We start from the raw sequence: 14,824 nt of genomic DNA, 5'->3' as shown, positions 1-14,824 counted from the left end.
TCGGTATTTAAGTTTATTTTTCCTGGCATTTTCCACACCATACATTAGGAGAAGGTCCCCTGTTTTTAATTTGTTTTGTTTGAGGTTTCTATCATGTGGTGCAAGGCTTATTCACTAGATATAGCAAGGCTTGATGGTCTACAAAAAATATGAATTTGTTTGCCAAGAGATATTGTGGATATTTCTTGACTGTGTAGACCATGGCCAATCCTTGTCTTTCTGTAGTGGTAAAATTTGACGCATCGATGTGTACGTGAAATATGAGATCCCAATTGGGGGGTCGCAAAATGGGTTCGCTTGCCAAGGCTTGCTTCAGACGATCATAAGCCTCTTGACACTCCTTGGTCCACTCAAAGATAATGAGAAGTTTATACAAGGGTCTGGCTATCTAAGCATAAAATATGATGAAGCGTCGGTAATAACCCACATGACCCATAAACCTTTACACTCCTTTGTAGTTGGCGGTGGTAGCTCCAGGATCAGTTTGACCTTGCTATCATCTATGGATATACCATTTTTTGAGACTATGTGCCCTAGTATCACACAATGCTTGACCCAAAATTGGCACTTCAAGGGGTTTAATGATATCCGATATAATCAATAGCATTCAAACACTTTCCTCAAGCTGGTCAAATGATCTTCCCATCGAGAATGTGCACATAGATCATCAATAAACACTTCCAACCACTTTTGCAACAAGTAGTCCTTAAAAGCTGTGCATATTTGAAAGGTTGTCAGGCCATTTGTGAGGCTGAACGGCATGACATTGTAAGCAAATGTCCCCCACATTGTGTTGAAGGCTATCTTGTGTTGGTCTTCTGGTGCTATGGACACTTGATTGTACCCAAAAACCCATCTAAGAAGCTGTACGCTTCCCTCCTAGCCACTCTTTCCAAGACATGTTCAGTATACGATAATGGGTAATGGTCCTTCCGAGTGGCCGCATTTACTTTTTTAAGATTGACACATACTCTCAGTTTCCCATTCTTGTACTATCACAATAGGTGACAAACCACTCCGCGTGTTCGGTCTCATAGTTAAAGTCAATAGCAATGAGCTTATCAATTTCCTCCTTTACAATTGCTACATACTTTGGATTCATCTGGTATGGTTTCTGCCTGGCAAGCCGTGAGCCTTCCATAATTGGAATCGTATGTTGTACCACCTTAGCAATACCCCTTTCATTTCCTTGTAATTCCAAGCGAAACAATCCTTGTATTCCTTGAGAAGAGCAATAAGCTCTTCTTCCTCTGCAAAAGTCAAATCTTTAGCAATATATACGGGCCTTGATTCTTCCCCTGGTCCCATAATATTAACCTCCTTGACTTCTGCTGGGCCATCGTATGATGTCGACAGCCCTTCCTCTTTTACCCTAGTGGCTGTTAGCCAGGCCACTCTCCGATCATCTACTGTATAGTTCTTGAAATGGTCGGGCACTGAAAGCCCATTTGTTTTATCCTCATAATGATTGTCCTTTTTGGCCTTTGCCATGATTTTCTTGACCTGACGCTTTGCCTCTGCCAAGGCTTTATTGCGTTTTCAACGTCCCGGGCGCTTTTGTAAGTTTGGGTGTATCAGTTTCTTGAAGGGTGATTTTCTCTTTGTGCCTCCCTTCCAATGGTATTTTGCTCAACTCTTCGCCCCAATCCTTAAAGAATTCATCATGTACCTTTGTAGCCTCAAGGTATCTCAACCATCGGGCATCCGTAGTAGGTCTGCTTCACAGCAGCAGGGCATTTCATCGGGCGAGGTACCGTTTCTGTCTCCGCCATCGTCTGAGGCATTGAGCACTGGTATGGCTTCGTGCCATAGTATCTTCTGTACTTGATGTCTCCCCTCCTGATTCCTCATCCATGGTTTGTTAATTAACCATGTAGATAGAATTCATGGGAACGGTTCCAGATTCCAAATACTAGGTTTCCTTGGGTTGCATTACATCAATGGTAGCTAAAACGTGCATCTAATTTTCACTAAAATCAAGGGGAGGTGATTATGCATACATTCTCCTTTCCTCCTCATCCTTGGTCTCCTTGTTTGTAGGTTGGCATATTTGTAAGGATGTGGTTCGCTCCGTTGTGTGACCGAGTCATTACTAAACAATTGCCCTTCCATGGGGTGTGCTTTCCATGCTCTTAGATCAATCTTCAAGATTTGTGAGTCCCTGCGCGTACATATACATGGTCCAAGGCCCAATCATGCACCGATTTGGATTTCCTCATGAAGGGTCGTCCCAATATTATGTCATATGTATCAGGTTGGTGTAGGAATTCCATGACCACAAATGTATGATGATAGAAAAACGTAAAAAGTTTGAACTTAACATTTTCCAAGAGCCCAATGGGTCTCAAGGACGTTCCATCAGCCATCTTAACGATTAGATCTACTCTTTTTAAATCAGGTTTCCCCCAGTTTTCCCAGTAACGTTTAGTAATGATGCTCACACCTGCCCCACCATCTAGGATAGCCAATGCTTGGTATCCATTATGATGAATTGGGATGGTAGCATTTGTGTCGTCACTCTCATAGTAGCGTCCCAGTTGGTTAACTGGTATTTTAACGACTTGCATTTCCTTTGTATGCTTCAAGGGTCTTTCTGCAAAGGGTGGCAGAGCCTCATCAATATTATCAGCTGCTGGCCTTAGTCCTTCCTCGACCCATTCTTTTACATCTATCTCCATAAGGTGGGTGAATTGCGTAACAGTTGCCCTAAGGACATCTGGACAGGCATGGATAGTATAGCCTCTACAAGGCTTCCTATATCCTTGGGTTCCTTTGATATAGAGTGTTCTTCCCATCGAGGGGTCTCGCACTCTTCTAAGGGAAAGGAATGAATAGATTCCCCCAACTCATTTTCCTCAAACATTCTAGTCATTGTGTTTGTTTGGGAGTCCTCTTCAATTCCTTCCGGAATCGGGGTTGGCATGTTCAAGACCCTATTCCGGGGTAGTTCATCTTGTGGATAGATGGTATCCCTTACTCGACTGGCCCTTGGCTTAATTTCATAAAGTTGTTATTCTCTTTGACTAAAACTTTGGTATCTTCTAGCTTCCTTATTTCTTCGTCGACATTGGGATACTCACCAACCTCCTTTGGGGTTGCTGGTTGTTCTCCTTGCTTTCCCTAGTCTAAGCCTCCAAGGTTGATCCCTTGACCCCCTTCTTGCTTGATTATGTGGATCCAGTATCAATTGTATCTTCTTCGGATCCATCTTGGATTGTAACCCGTGTGTCCCCCTTTCCTAATTTCTTCACTCTTCTCCTATGGCCAGATCTGGAAATAGTCACATCCGCCCGGTTCTTTCTCTTGTCTCCTGATTGAGCTCGTGTTAGGACATTGAGCGGTGTGATCTTCCTCCCAGATTGCACACTAATGGTACGAATGGTGGCCTGATTAGCAGTAAAATTGGAACCACTTGCTTGGTAGGGACAATCTTTGATCAAATGGTCAATTCCACATTTAGTGCATGTGAGCACTGGCATGTCATTGGGCGTGGTCACCACTTGTTGTGGTTAGTGTGTATGATTCATATTCCTATCTGGGCATTCAATTACTCGATGTGGCCCACCGCAACCATAGCATTATAAAGGTCCTCTTCTCAGATTTGAGTTTATTTCCTTGCCCTTCCATTGTACTATGGTTTGAAACATAGGTACTGTGTCGTGTTGTTCTGTAGGACATAGTAATCTGGTGTGACCTCACCCATGTCCTCATAGTATTCCCCACTGAATTCTAATTCCCATACTAGCTCAATATCTTTGGTTGGCTCTTCAATCATTACTTGATTGATCTTAGCCTGTGGTGGTTGTGGTGGTAGAACTGGTGGTGGTAAGGGCAAAGTGTCTTGTACTCGGAACATCCCCCTAGGTAAGTAAGAAGAGTTGGGTTGTCCAGCACAGCAGTGGCAATGGTTTGCACGGGTGGTGCCGGCAAGGCCAAAATGGGACTCTATTTGCTGGTAGTTGTGCCACATTCTGAAACCTTGGAAATCTACACACATTGACGTATCATGATTACCCAATTTAACATAATGTGCACAATATAGTAATGGTCTTGCCCTTAACTGTGGACATTCGGTGGTGGTATGATTTAGTCTGCACCACATGGAGCACCACACCAATTCCTTGTGGGGGTAATGGTGAATATGCCCACCATGACCCGACATCTCTCTTCCTTCCTTGGTGACTCGAGACACGCGAAGTTGTGGTTGCTGTAGACGTTCTAACATCCCCTCGGGTTGCGACAATTCCAACATGTTATCTTCATATTCGATTGCCAATTTGCAGCATGCATCAAGAGTAGTTGGTCAGGCTAGTACACCAAGTAATCATGCATTTTATGGTCTCTAATCCCTCTCCTGAAACAAGGTAACAATTGATCATCTGTCAATCTTTCCTGAAGCTTGCATCTTGAATTCAAGTGTTTCAGGCGAGAGACATAGTCTCTCATTGACTCATCTTCCTTTTGTTTGATGTTATGTAGTTGTGCCACAGGGCTCCATCTGTCACCACTATGTGCAAAGCTCGGCACAAAAACATTCTTTAACCTAGTGAAGTTAACCTTGTCCTCAGGCTTAAGGGTTCTAAACCACTGATGAGCTTTTCCCTCTAAGGTCAACGAGAAAGCATGCATCATGGTCACATCATTGACCGGTCCACAAGTTTCACATGTAGATTCAAAAATCTCTACATATGCTGGATAGGATCCCCATCCCCATAGAATTTTTGGACAAGTTTTGAGATGATATGGGGTTTCATTTGGGAAGGTCATGATTCTAGAGTAGAACCTAACTCCCAAGCCATCCCCCTACCCATCTCGGCTGCCATATTTAACAAGCCTGTCCTTGTGGCTACATTAAGGTCCATGGCTAGATCGTTTCTAGGTCTCTGGGGAATTGCTCCCCCCCTTCCTAGACCTTGTCCCCTATACCTATATTGGCTCTTCTAGGTATCTCATGTTCATGGACTGGCCAGTTTGTCGTACCTTGGTGGGATTCCTCCCCAACATAGTAGCCTTTGTGTGTCTTTGTATAATTAAGAGCTCCGTGTCTTGTAAGAATGTAGGGTGATTGATCATTAACTCAATATCCTTCTTGGTATATAGAGTCGGTCCTCTACTTCTACAGCCAAGTTAGCTATGTTACCCTATTCTTCTCTGGTTGTAAACAGAGAACGAAAAATCCTCAGGCGATATCAATGATCCCACTAGACTTGGCTGGGGAGTGTGGTTTATCTCCTTCCCCAAACCCAACGTATCTCAGCCCTTCTTCTATTATGGATTCTTCACTACTGGTTCCTGCGATGGTTAGGTTTCTCAAAACGCTCAAGTGTATGCTCGCAAAATGTCCTAGTCCCACATTTCTTTGTGGTAGGAAGTTCCTGGATGATTTGATGCACTATCGTCAGGCGTAAGATCATCTCCAATGAGTTTTCCACATCTTAAGTGCATGTATGTATGATTTGATAAGCTATTAATCAACCCAATTTGATTCAATTTTTGATTATATCGCTCTGTTCAGGAGGCGTGAATTATCAGAGAATGTTTCACGTCATGAAACAACAGGATTCGGTTCACGTCGTCAAACTGTAGGAAAATGGTTCACATCGTGAATTGTTTTCCTACACTTTCACGTGCTCAACAATTTTTCTCCTTAAGATTAAATTTCTTCTTTTTTCAGTCAAATTCCCTTCTTTAGCCGACCCTCACAGTCTTAGTTTTGTCAATCCGTCGGTTTTCGTCTTCACGTGAAACAGCAGGATTTCTTTCATGTCGTGAAACAAAAAGTATTTCACGTTGTAAACTGCTTCGAAAATGGTTCACATCGTGAAAGTCTACTGCACTTTCATGTGCTCCAATTTTTGGCAGGTTGTACCGTGTCAGAGGTGTCAAGATAAGGGTTTCTATTTTTGGAATGTAATCTCGTGATTTTTGGCAAAAATCCTAGCACCGATTTTGTGAGCGACTCGCAACGTGAAATTGCAAGAAAATGGTTCACATCGTGAACAACTTTCTGCAATTTCACGTGGGGGTGGAGTTTTTCGCGTCATCAATTTGTAGTCTTCAGTGCATAATACTTATCCAAATGATGAAAATTAGATTGTGCCAATGCTAAGGAATGAAATGCACCTCATGTGTCCAAGTTTACACCTCTAAACTAGACACTCACATATGTAGGCTCACATCTGCATACTCACGTATGTAAGCTCATGTATATAGGTTCATGTCTATAGACACACATGTCCAAGTTCACGCCTCTTGAATCACACCTATAGGCTCACATTTGCATGCTCTCTAGGCTCTTGTATCCAAGTTTACACCTCTAGACTCATGTATGCAAGTTCACACCTCTAGACTCATGTATGCAAGTTCACACCTCTACACTCATGTCTCTAGACTCACATCTCTAGGCTTACACCTCTAAGCTCATGTATGTAGTTCACGTATGTAGGCTCATGTATGCAGGTTCACGTATGTAGGCTCATGTGTCCACATTCATATCTCTAGACTCACATTTAGACTCACACCTTTAGACTCACGTATGCAACATATAGGCTCATGTGTCTAGGTTCACACCTCTAGACTTACGTCTACAGGTTCACGTCTTTTTTTATATGAACACGGCTTACGTACTTCCTTGTACTTTCCTATTATGAAATAAGCCTACCTCTCAGAGGACACAAAAATATAGAAATTAGGCCTATAAACAGGGTTGTAAACACTTATTAGGTGATAATTATACTTTATTTTTTTAATAATAATTATGAAACAAGGATTTTCCTTAAAATTTATAGTTGGTACAAATTATATGATAGGAAAAGCTTTCAAAGACAAGGATTTTTTTAATAATTATGAAAGACAAGGATTTTCCTTAAAATTTATAGTTGGTACAAATTATATGATAGGAAAAGCTTTCAAAGACATGAGTAGCTATGTTTATACAAGTATTTACAGCAGTAATAATTAGTATGTACAATGTTAGGTATACTACCTCTACACTCACGTCTCTACAGGCACATGTGTCCAATAAGAGGCTCACATTTTTTTGCACAAGAACGTCCCCACCAAGAGTTGGTTTGGCCTAGTTTTTAAGATTTTTGGGACTTGATGGGTTGTAATTAATGATCCTAATCCTAGTTAGTTAATGGTTGTGATGTAAGTATTTTAATATATTTAATTATTTTTTAGGGATTTTCATGCTTCTAAGCTACTAATTTAAATAATGCATGAAAATTTATTAAATGCATGAATAAAAATCGACTCTCCCTTTTTAATCCACCCTAATGGTGGAGCTCAATATGCTAATGTTTTTCAAAGTGGATTCCATTCTAATGATAATTTTTAACCTATTCTTTGGCTCTCAACATAATAAAATCTAAGCCTCTTGGGCTCTAATTTTATGTAAATCCCCAATGAACTAGGGTTTTTCCCTTCCAATAGATGAAACTAGAATGCCCTAAACTTCAAATTAAAATGGCGCATAAATCATATGTTTTTCAGAGTGTGATCTTCTAATTAACCACCATTAAGAAATATGGAGTAATCAAGATCACTTGGAATGGATAGATAAATGGAGCTTAGCCCTATGACACCAAAATACCTCAGCCTTGTTGAAGCATGTGTCATTGTGTAAGATTCCTCCTCATCCTGAATAATGAATAAGCTTTACTTCAATCCCCTGTAATCATTCCCTATTTCTGAATATAAGAAATATTATTTTTCCTTGTTTTTGTCTAAAGAGAAGAAGAATTCTAGAGAGAGATAATTCAATATTGAGATATTCTTGGATAAACAGATTCTCCTAATATCAAAAATATATTTTCTTAAAACAAAAATTTAAAATAAATTCTCTAAGGTACATTAGGAATTAATTAAAAATGATTTAAAAGACCTTAGCCTAAGGGTTAAGATTTTCTAAAAATTTTGGATTATGGTCCAATTAAGGTTCCTATGGGCCAATAAGAGTAATCAAAGTGTTGGGATGAGATAAATTCTAATGAATAAAAGAAAATACCCAAAAATAAGTAAATGCTCACATAAGATGAAGAGTTGACTGAGTACAAGGTATATTAGTTAAAAATTATGAGATATTACTAAAAAAATGAGATATTTTGGAGGAATAATAAATTTTTCACACCTTGGTAGTAAGGAGGGGGAGACCTTTGAGGTAGGCGCCTCCTTCACATGTGTGGGAGGGTTTTTAATTCAAAAATATTAAGATATTTTTATCTCTCCTCTCTCTCCTGAATCAAACTAGATCAAAATGGGAGCTAAACTGGTCCAAATCTTGTCCAAATTCAACCAAAATGAAGCTGGAAAATTCTAAAACTTAGTTAGACTTAGTTAGTGGCCTCCCTCACCTATAAATAGACTCTTATTCTTTTGTATTCTTATCCGTGAGCTAGACCATGCCAGTATTACATTAAAATAGGTATATTTTCTATTATCCCTTAAAAATCCTCTACTTTTGGAGAGATTGGAGCTTCTCTCTCTCTTCAACAATCCTTGGAGCTTTCCTCTCAACAAACTAGACCAATTGATTGGTTTGGGGCTTCCTTCTAAGAGAAGACGCAAGCAAAATCAAGCGGTAAGATGTAATTCCATGGTTTTCTTTAATATTCTCAATGATTTCACTTCTCAACCCCTCTCAAGCTTGAGAAGTTTCAAATGAATTATTTTTTAATGCAAATTAAGCTTTCTATAAGAATTCTAATGATTAATCACCAAAAGTTTATATTTATGCTTTTTATGTATATCTCTCTCTCCCCAAAAGCTTTTTATAATTCTCTCCCCAAAAGAATGATTTTCTATGACTAATTCTTATTCAGGATGCTTTTTATGTATATCTCTCTCTCTCCCCAAAAGAATGATTTCCTATGACTAATTCTTATTCAAATGGATGCTTCTCATTAATAAATTCTCAATTCAAAAATCAAACTCTATGCTAGTTAAGCTAGAGGTTAGAAAATGGTTTTTTTATGCTTTTATGCTAAAAAAATTATAGTAAACTTATGATTTAATTCCATAAATTGGATTTAGGTCCAATGATAGTTAATCTATCATAATTGTATTATAAAGTCTTATTCTTTCCAAAAATATTAAAAATTATAAGTAATAGCAGCAGACAGCGGAGCTATGGTAAAAATTTTAGAAATTAATACATAACTCATTTTTATGCATAATGTGAAAAGAGGACTTCCTACCATATTCTAGCATTAGTCATCCTATGTTAAAAGAATAATTTTCATTACATTCATGGAAAACTAATTTTTGGTATTTATGCATAAATAATTAATTAAAGAAAAGAGAAATTTTTGGTATCTCTATTTTTATGCAAAAAGAGGAATTCCCATGATAATGGAGATCCATGTAATTAAATGGAAAAAGAGAAAATTTGATATATTAAAATAATGAATATTTTTAAAAGAATTTTAGATAAATTTATTTTTATGCATGAGAAAATTTAAATGATAAAAGAGAAATTCCCATGACATTTGGAATTCAATCATTTAAATGGTAAAATGGAATTCTTGGCATAATTGAATTAATGGATATTTTTATTTAAATTTTAAAGAAGAATTTTAGATAAATTTATGCATGAGAAAATTTATTTTATGATAAAAGAGGAATTCCCATGACATTTGAAATTCAATCATTTAAATGGTAAAAGTGGAATTCTTGGTTTATTTGAATTAATGGATATTTTTATGAATTTAAACAGGAATTTCAAATAAATTTATTTTATGATAAAAGAGGAATTCCCATGACAATCATTAAATGAGAAAAGGAGAATTTTAAGCTTATTAAAAAAATGGATATTGGTATTTAGTTAAAAGAAGAATTTTTATGGTATTTAAGTAGAGAAGGAATTGAATTAATTTTTGGTGACAAAAGAGGAATTTTCACCAAAATTCCACCTAGAGAATTAGGGTTGATAAAGTAAGTGGTAGAAAGAATATCTTTAGATATTTTATGTGGTTAAATCACTAAATTGGTATTTACCCAAAATTAGATTAAATGAAAGAAGAGTATTTTCATTAAAATCTGATATTCTCATATAAAACCAATTCTTAATCTATTATGGTTAAGAAGGAAGAAATTCACAAAGTTGGAATTTCCTTACGTTTAGAAGTTCAGTAGATGTTTATCTGAAGAAAATCCTTGAAATCAAAGCTAGAACTAAACCGAATGATTTTGGTTAGACCACGACTATGAGAGGGACGGTCAACAAACTACTTGTCCATCTCTCGATCAAGCAAAAACCTCATGACTGATTCCAGTTATTAATACAAATAATAGGCTACCGTTGAATTAACTAGTTTTTCCTTGATCGAAATCACCAAGAATCTAGTTGGACAATCAGTCAAATGATGGTTAGATTACCCTGATAAGAGAGCAAGGATTCTTATTATGAAATTGTGGGTTAAGGAAAAAGGGTTTTTGTGGAACCAATCTCAAACAGGGAATTTTACTTGCATAGAACCTTTGTTTTCTTTTAAAGGACTGTTTTACGCCAGAATGCTGGAGGAAGCATTTGGAATGTGTTTAATCTAAGAAGAGGCTCGTTGCAACAACTGGTGGGGAGTCGTCGAGGGACGTCGCTCGTGTGGCAAAGCTTGTCGAGGTCTTGACCCGCCTCGGTACGGTTAAAATGGTGTACTTTCGATATACGATGGGCGAGGACCGACAAAGCAGTCCCTAAGTGAAGTGCTAGGACACCTAAGTAGGATCCTAGAGGATTATGACCAGGTGATGTATGGACTCACAGTTGCTACTAGGACACCCATGCGTGCATCGAGGAAGATTCGGATGGACTAAAAAGAATGACTTTTGTGAATCAAATTTTGATATTTGATCTCGTTGGTTGGCCAGTTGGTCTTTAACGAAGAGTCCAGATGACATATTTTGTAATACAATGGACTCAAAATTTTGGTGATGATGATCAGTAATATTATGATTTTCATTGAAGGATTGTTTTTAAAGACAGCCAAATCTGTTATAAATGGTAATTTCATATTGGGTGTGTACGTGGTATGCCTACCTTAATTTTTGCATGAAGCGCAGGCTAGGGGGCCTAGGAACTCTTTTCCTCGGTACCCGGGCAAAACATAACCAAATCTTTGTAAAGGAATCCCACCAATACAGTGGTCAGGCGGTTGGCTAACCCATGGGCCGGGGATTCCTGTGATACCAATACAGTGGTCAGGCGGTTGGCTAACCCATGGGCCGGGGATTCCTGCGATACCATTAAAATACGATTAGTTAGATAGATTAAGTCCTGAGAAGACCCTTGTTCTGTGGGAGGGAATCAGGGGCTCTGCCTCATTAAAGGAGGAAAAAAGTGGTGATTCTATGGACCAAGTGCAAGTCTCGTCTTTGATCTGACCATGTGACTTCAGGTTTGGTCGGATCAGTTTGAATAGTTAAGACTTTGACCCGTTAGATTAATTCTCCCGTTCGAAGATTTTCCCTGGAGGAATCGCCCGGGCCTTCCGGGCAAGGGAAGTTTTTCTAGGTTTCGGAGGAAGCATCAAACTAGTCTCTTGTCTGTACATCTGTGGTGGGCGAGGCCCGAGTGTGGATCCCTGATCCACGTGAGAGGCTGACGCTGCTTCCGCCATGCTAGCACCCTCGGAGGGAGCGGGGGTCTCACAGCTGGTGGGCGAGGCCCTGAGTGTGGATCCCTGATCCACGTGAGAGGCTGACGCTGCTTCCGCCACGCTAGCACCCTCGGAGGGAGCGGGGGTCTCACAGCAGCTGGTATCAGAGCTTTGTTGAAAGCTAATAAGGAAAAATGAATTCTTATCAGAAATTTATAATAAGAACTCAGAAAAAGCATTTACATGTTGTATTTTCATTCCTTAAGCTTCATTAATGAAGAATTTTAATCGAAGAATTTGGTTTTATAGATGGAAGTTCCACACTTATCTGGTGTTCCCGACCTCACACCCAGTATCACAAGACATGACTGCGTTTGCCTTCGAGCATCTCATCTCTTCCGCTACAACTCGAACGAGCTGAGCCAAACTCGCAGGCCATTTCAAGGATCTATATTTCCCTAACCGACAAGCAGAGAGACGATAGCACAAGTGGTTTACAGGGCAATATGTCCACGCCTCTTGTGACCAGCGTGCAATGCTGAGGCAGAATCTCTCATTAACCAACCATGATTCTGATGAGGCTGAAAGTGATATGTGGTGTTATTTTATATCACCCAATGCCTCAAAATTTAGATCTCAAGTAAGATCATTTGTCTTGTTTAAGAAATTATTTTTTGGAACCTCTTAAGTCTTAGGATCTCGTGGACGAAATCAAAATCAAAATTTACTAATGTATCATTTTTGGCAAAATCATAAGGCGAGGGAACTGTGGCCGTCAGCTAGATCCTCTCACTGATGATGAAGAAGAGCTTGACCCCGACGTTCGTAAGGCTCTTCACAGAACTCAACCCCATGACCCTTCAAAGGTGAAGGGGAGAACTTGGGTGAGGCTGTGTGGAGAAGTGGGTCGAGGTAATGGAGGAGTATTTTGATGTCACCGGATACAACGAGAGGAGCAAAATGGCTCTCGCTAGGCTGAAAATTGTGGAGAAGTGGGTCGAGGTAATGGAGGAGTATTTTGATGTCACCGGATACAACGAGAGGAGCAAAATGGCTCTCGCTAGGCTGAAAATTGTGGAAACAGCCAGGGTGGCATGGAGAAACCATTGTGACACCAACCATCTGGACAGGAATACCGAGTCCTGGAATGATCTTAAAGCCTATCTAAGGAAGAGATTTTGTCCCCTCGGGTTTTTAGAAACCAAGATGAATGAATTTTTAGAGCTAAACTAGGGGAGCAAAACCATCAAAGAATATCACCATGCGTTTACTCTTCTCCTCAAGTATTCACCGCCTCTAGACGAAGAGCAACTCATGGCCAGGTTTATTCGAGGAATGAATGAACCCTTAGACACGCTGGTCAAGAATGCCAAGCTAGTGTCCATGGCAGAAGTTGTCAGAATGGCGAAGGACTTCACCAAAGCCTTCATCGTTAAAGTCCCACCAAAGCCAGCTCCCTCATCCTTCAAGAGATTCTAGACACCGGGAAGTTCTTCCAACCTTCTGCCTCCAAAGAGACACCAAGGTCCCAACCAGAATCTGGAGTCAGAAAATTTCAGGAATGAAGGAAGACTTTTCCCTCGAAGTTCTTTCTCAAGAACTCTAGCTCTTTCAAGAATGCAAAGGGAAGAGCTTCGAAGTGAGAACAAGTGCTTTGGATGTCAGGGATTTGGTACTAGCTCAAGGATTTCCCATCTCCTTCTATGGGCCAAGGAAGACAGGGTCCCAGAATTCAAAGACAGACTCCTTCATATCAGTCTAATCAGGGTCCCCTCGCACCAGAATTAGGGCAACCCCAAAAGAATGCCACCTCAGCCTATAGCCTCCATGCAAAGCAGTCTCGGAACTCCCTCACAGAATTGGGGTAACTAAAGAGAGAGAGTTCCACCTCAGACTGGAGCAGCTAGAGCCATCACCATAGCTGAAGAAGTGGAGGAAGAGAAAGGACATATCTATGCCGCAATAAAGCATCAAGGGAATAACCATCAATTTTCAGTCCTCCAGACTCGAGCAGAGTAGCAGGGTAAGCAATTCAAGCTTTTGATTGATTCAGGAAGTACTCATTCTTTTATTTCCCCAAGATATCTGCCTAAGTTAGTCCTAAATCAAAAATCAGGGAAACCTATGCAAGTGGAATTGGCCAGTGGAAAGATTTTTTTCACACACCTTGAGATAGACCTTATTAAGTTTAGTCTAGATGGGAACGTAACAGAGTGCCAGTTCAGAGTCTTACCCTTGGGAGTCATGTGGAATCCTTGGAATGAATTGGCTCCATAAGAATCAAGCTGACATTCATTGTTACAAAGGAACCATCTCTTTCCTTGACCTTCACGGGAATAAAGTACAAGGAACTAGATTTTTCGGATCACCAGTGCTGCAATTAGTCAAGGGTTCTAAATTGCTAAAAGGGCTTAGAAAGAGGCAAGCTATTTAGTCATTAAGATGAATCTGGTAGACATAAAATGCAAGGCTAAAGAACCAAAGTGGTTAAGTGATTATGCAGATGTATTCCCTGAAGAGCTAACTGAGATGCCTTCGTCTTGCGAAGTAGAACATGAGATCAAGTTAACCCTCGGAGCTCAGCCAGTAGCCCAACGTGCATACAAAATTCCAATCCCTAAAGCCATAGAACTTAAGGAGTAGTTATTAAGACAAATGTTAGAGCAAGGATTCGTCAGACCTAGTGTCTCACCTTGGGGTGCACTCGTTCTCTTTCAAAAGAAGAAAGATGAAACACTAAGACTCTGTATTGACTACAGAGGATTAAATCAATTAACAATTAAAAATAAGTATCCTATTCCTAGGATTGATGAACTTATGGATTGGTTAAGTGGGACCCAAATGTTCACAAAGATAGATCTCAAATCCGAGTACTACTAGATCAGAATCGAGGAACAGGACATCCCGAAGACAGCATTCAATACTCACTATGGGCATTATGAGTTCATAGTCATGCCATTTGTATTGACTAATGCCTCGGTGACATTTAATTGTCTTATGCAGGATATTCTCAGAGAATACTTGGATGATTTTGGTATTGTCTTCTTTGATGATATCTTGGTATACTCAAAGAATGCTATAGATCATGAAGATCATGTGCGTAAGGTCCTGGAAATCCTAAGGAAACATCAACTCTTTGCAAAAAAGAGCAAGTGTTCTTTCTCTGTTGACCAGGTGGAATACTTGGGATTCATAGTATCAAAGGATGGGATTTATCCTGACTCCGCAAA

The sequence above is a fragment of the Cibotium barometz genome, chromosome 5 (genome assembly GCF_041138505.1).
Source record: "Cibotium barometz isolate CiBa-2024 chromosome 5, ASM4113850v1, whole genome shotgun sequence".
NCBI classification, from domain to species: domain Eukaryota; kingdom Viridiplantae; phylum Streptophyta; class Polypodiopsida; order Cyatheales; family Cibotiaceae; genus Cibotium; species Cibotium barometz.
Note: the sequence above shows the minus strand (reverse complement) of the source record.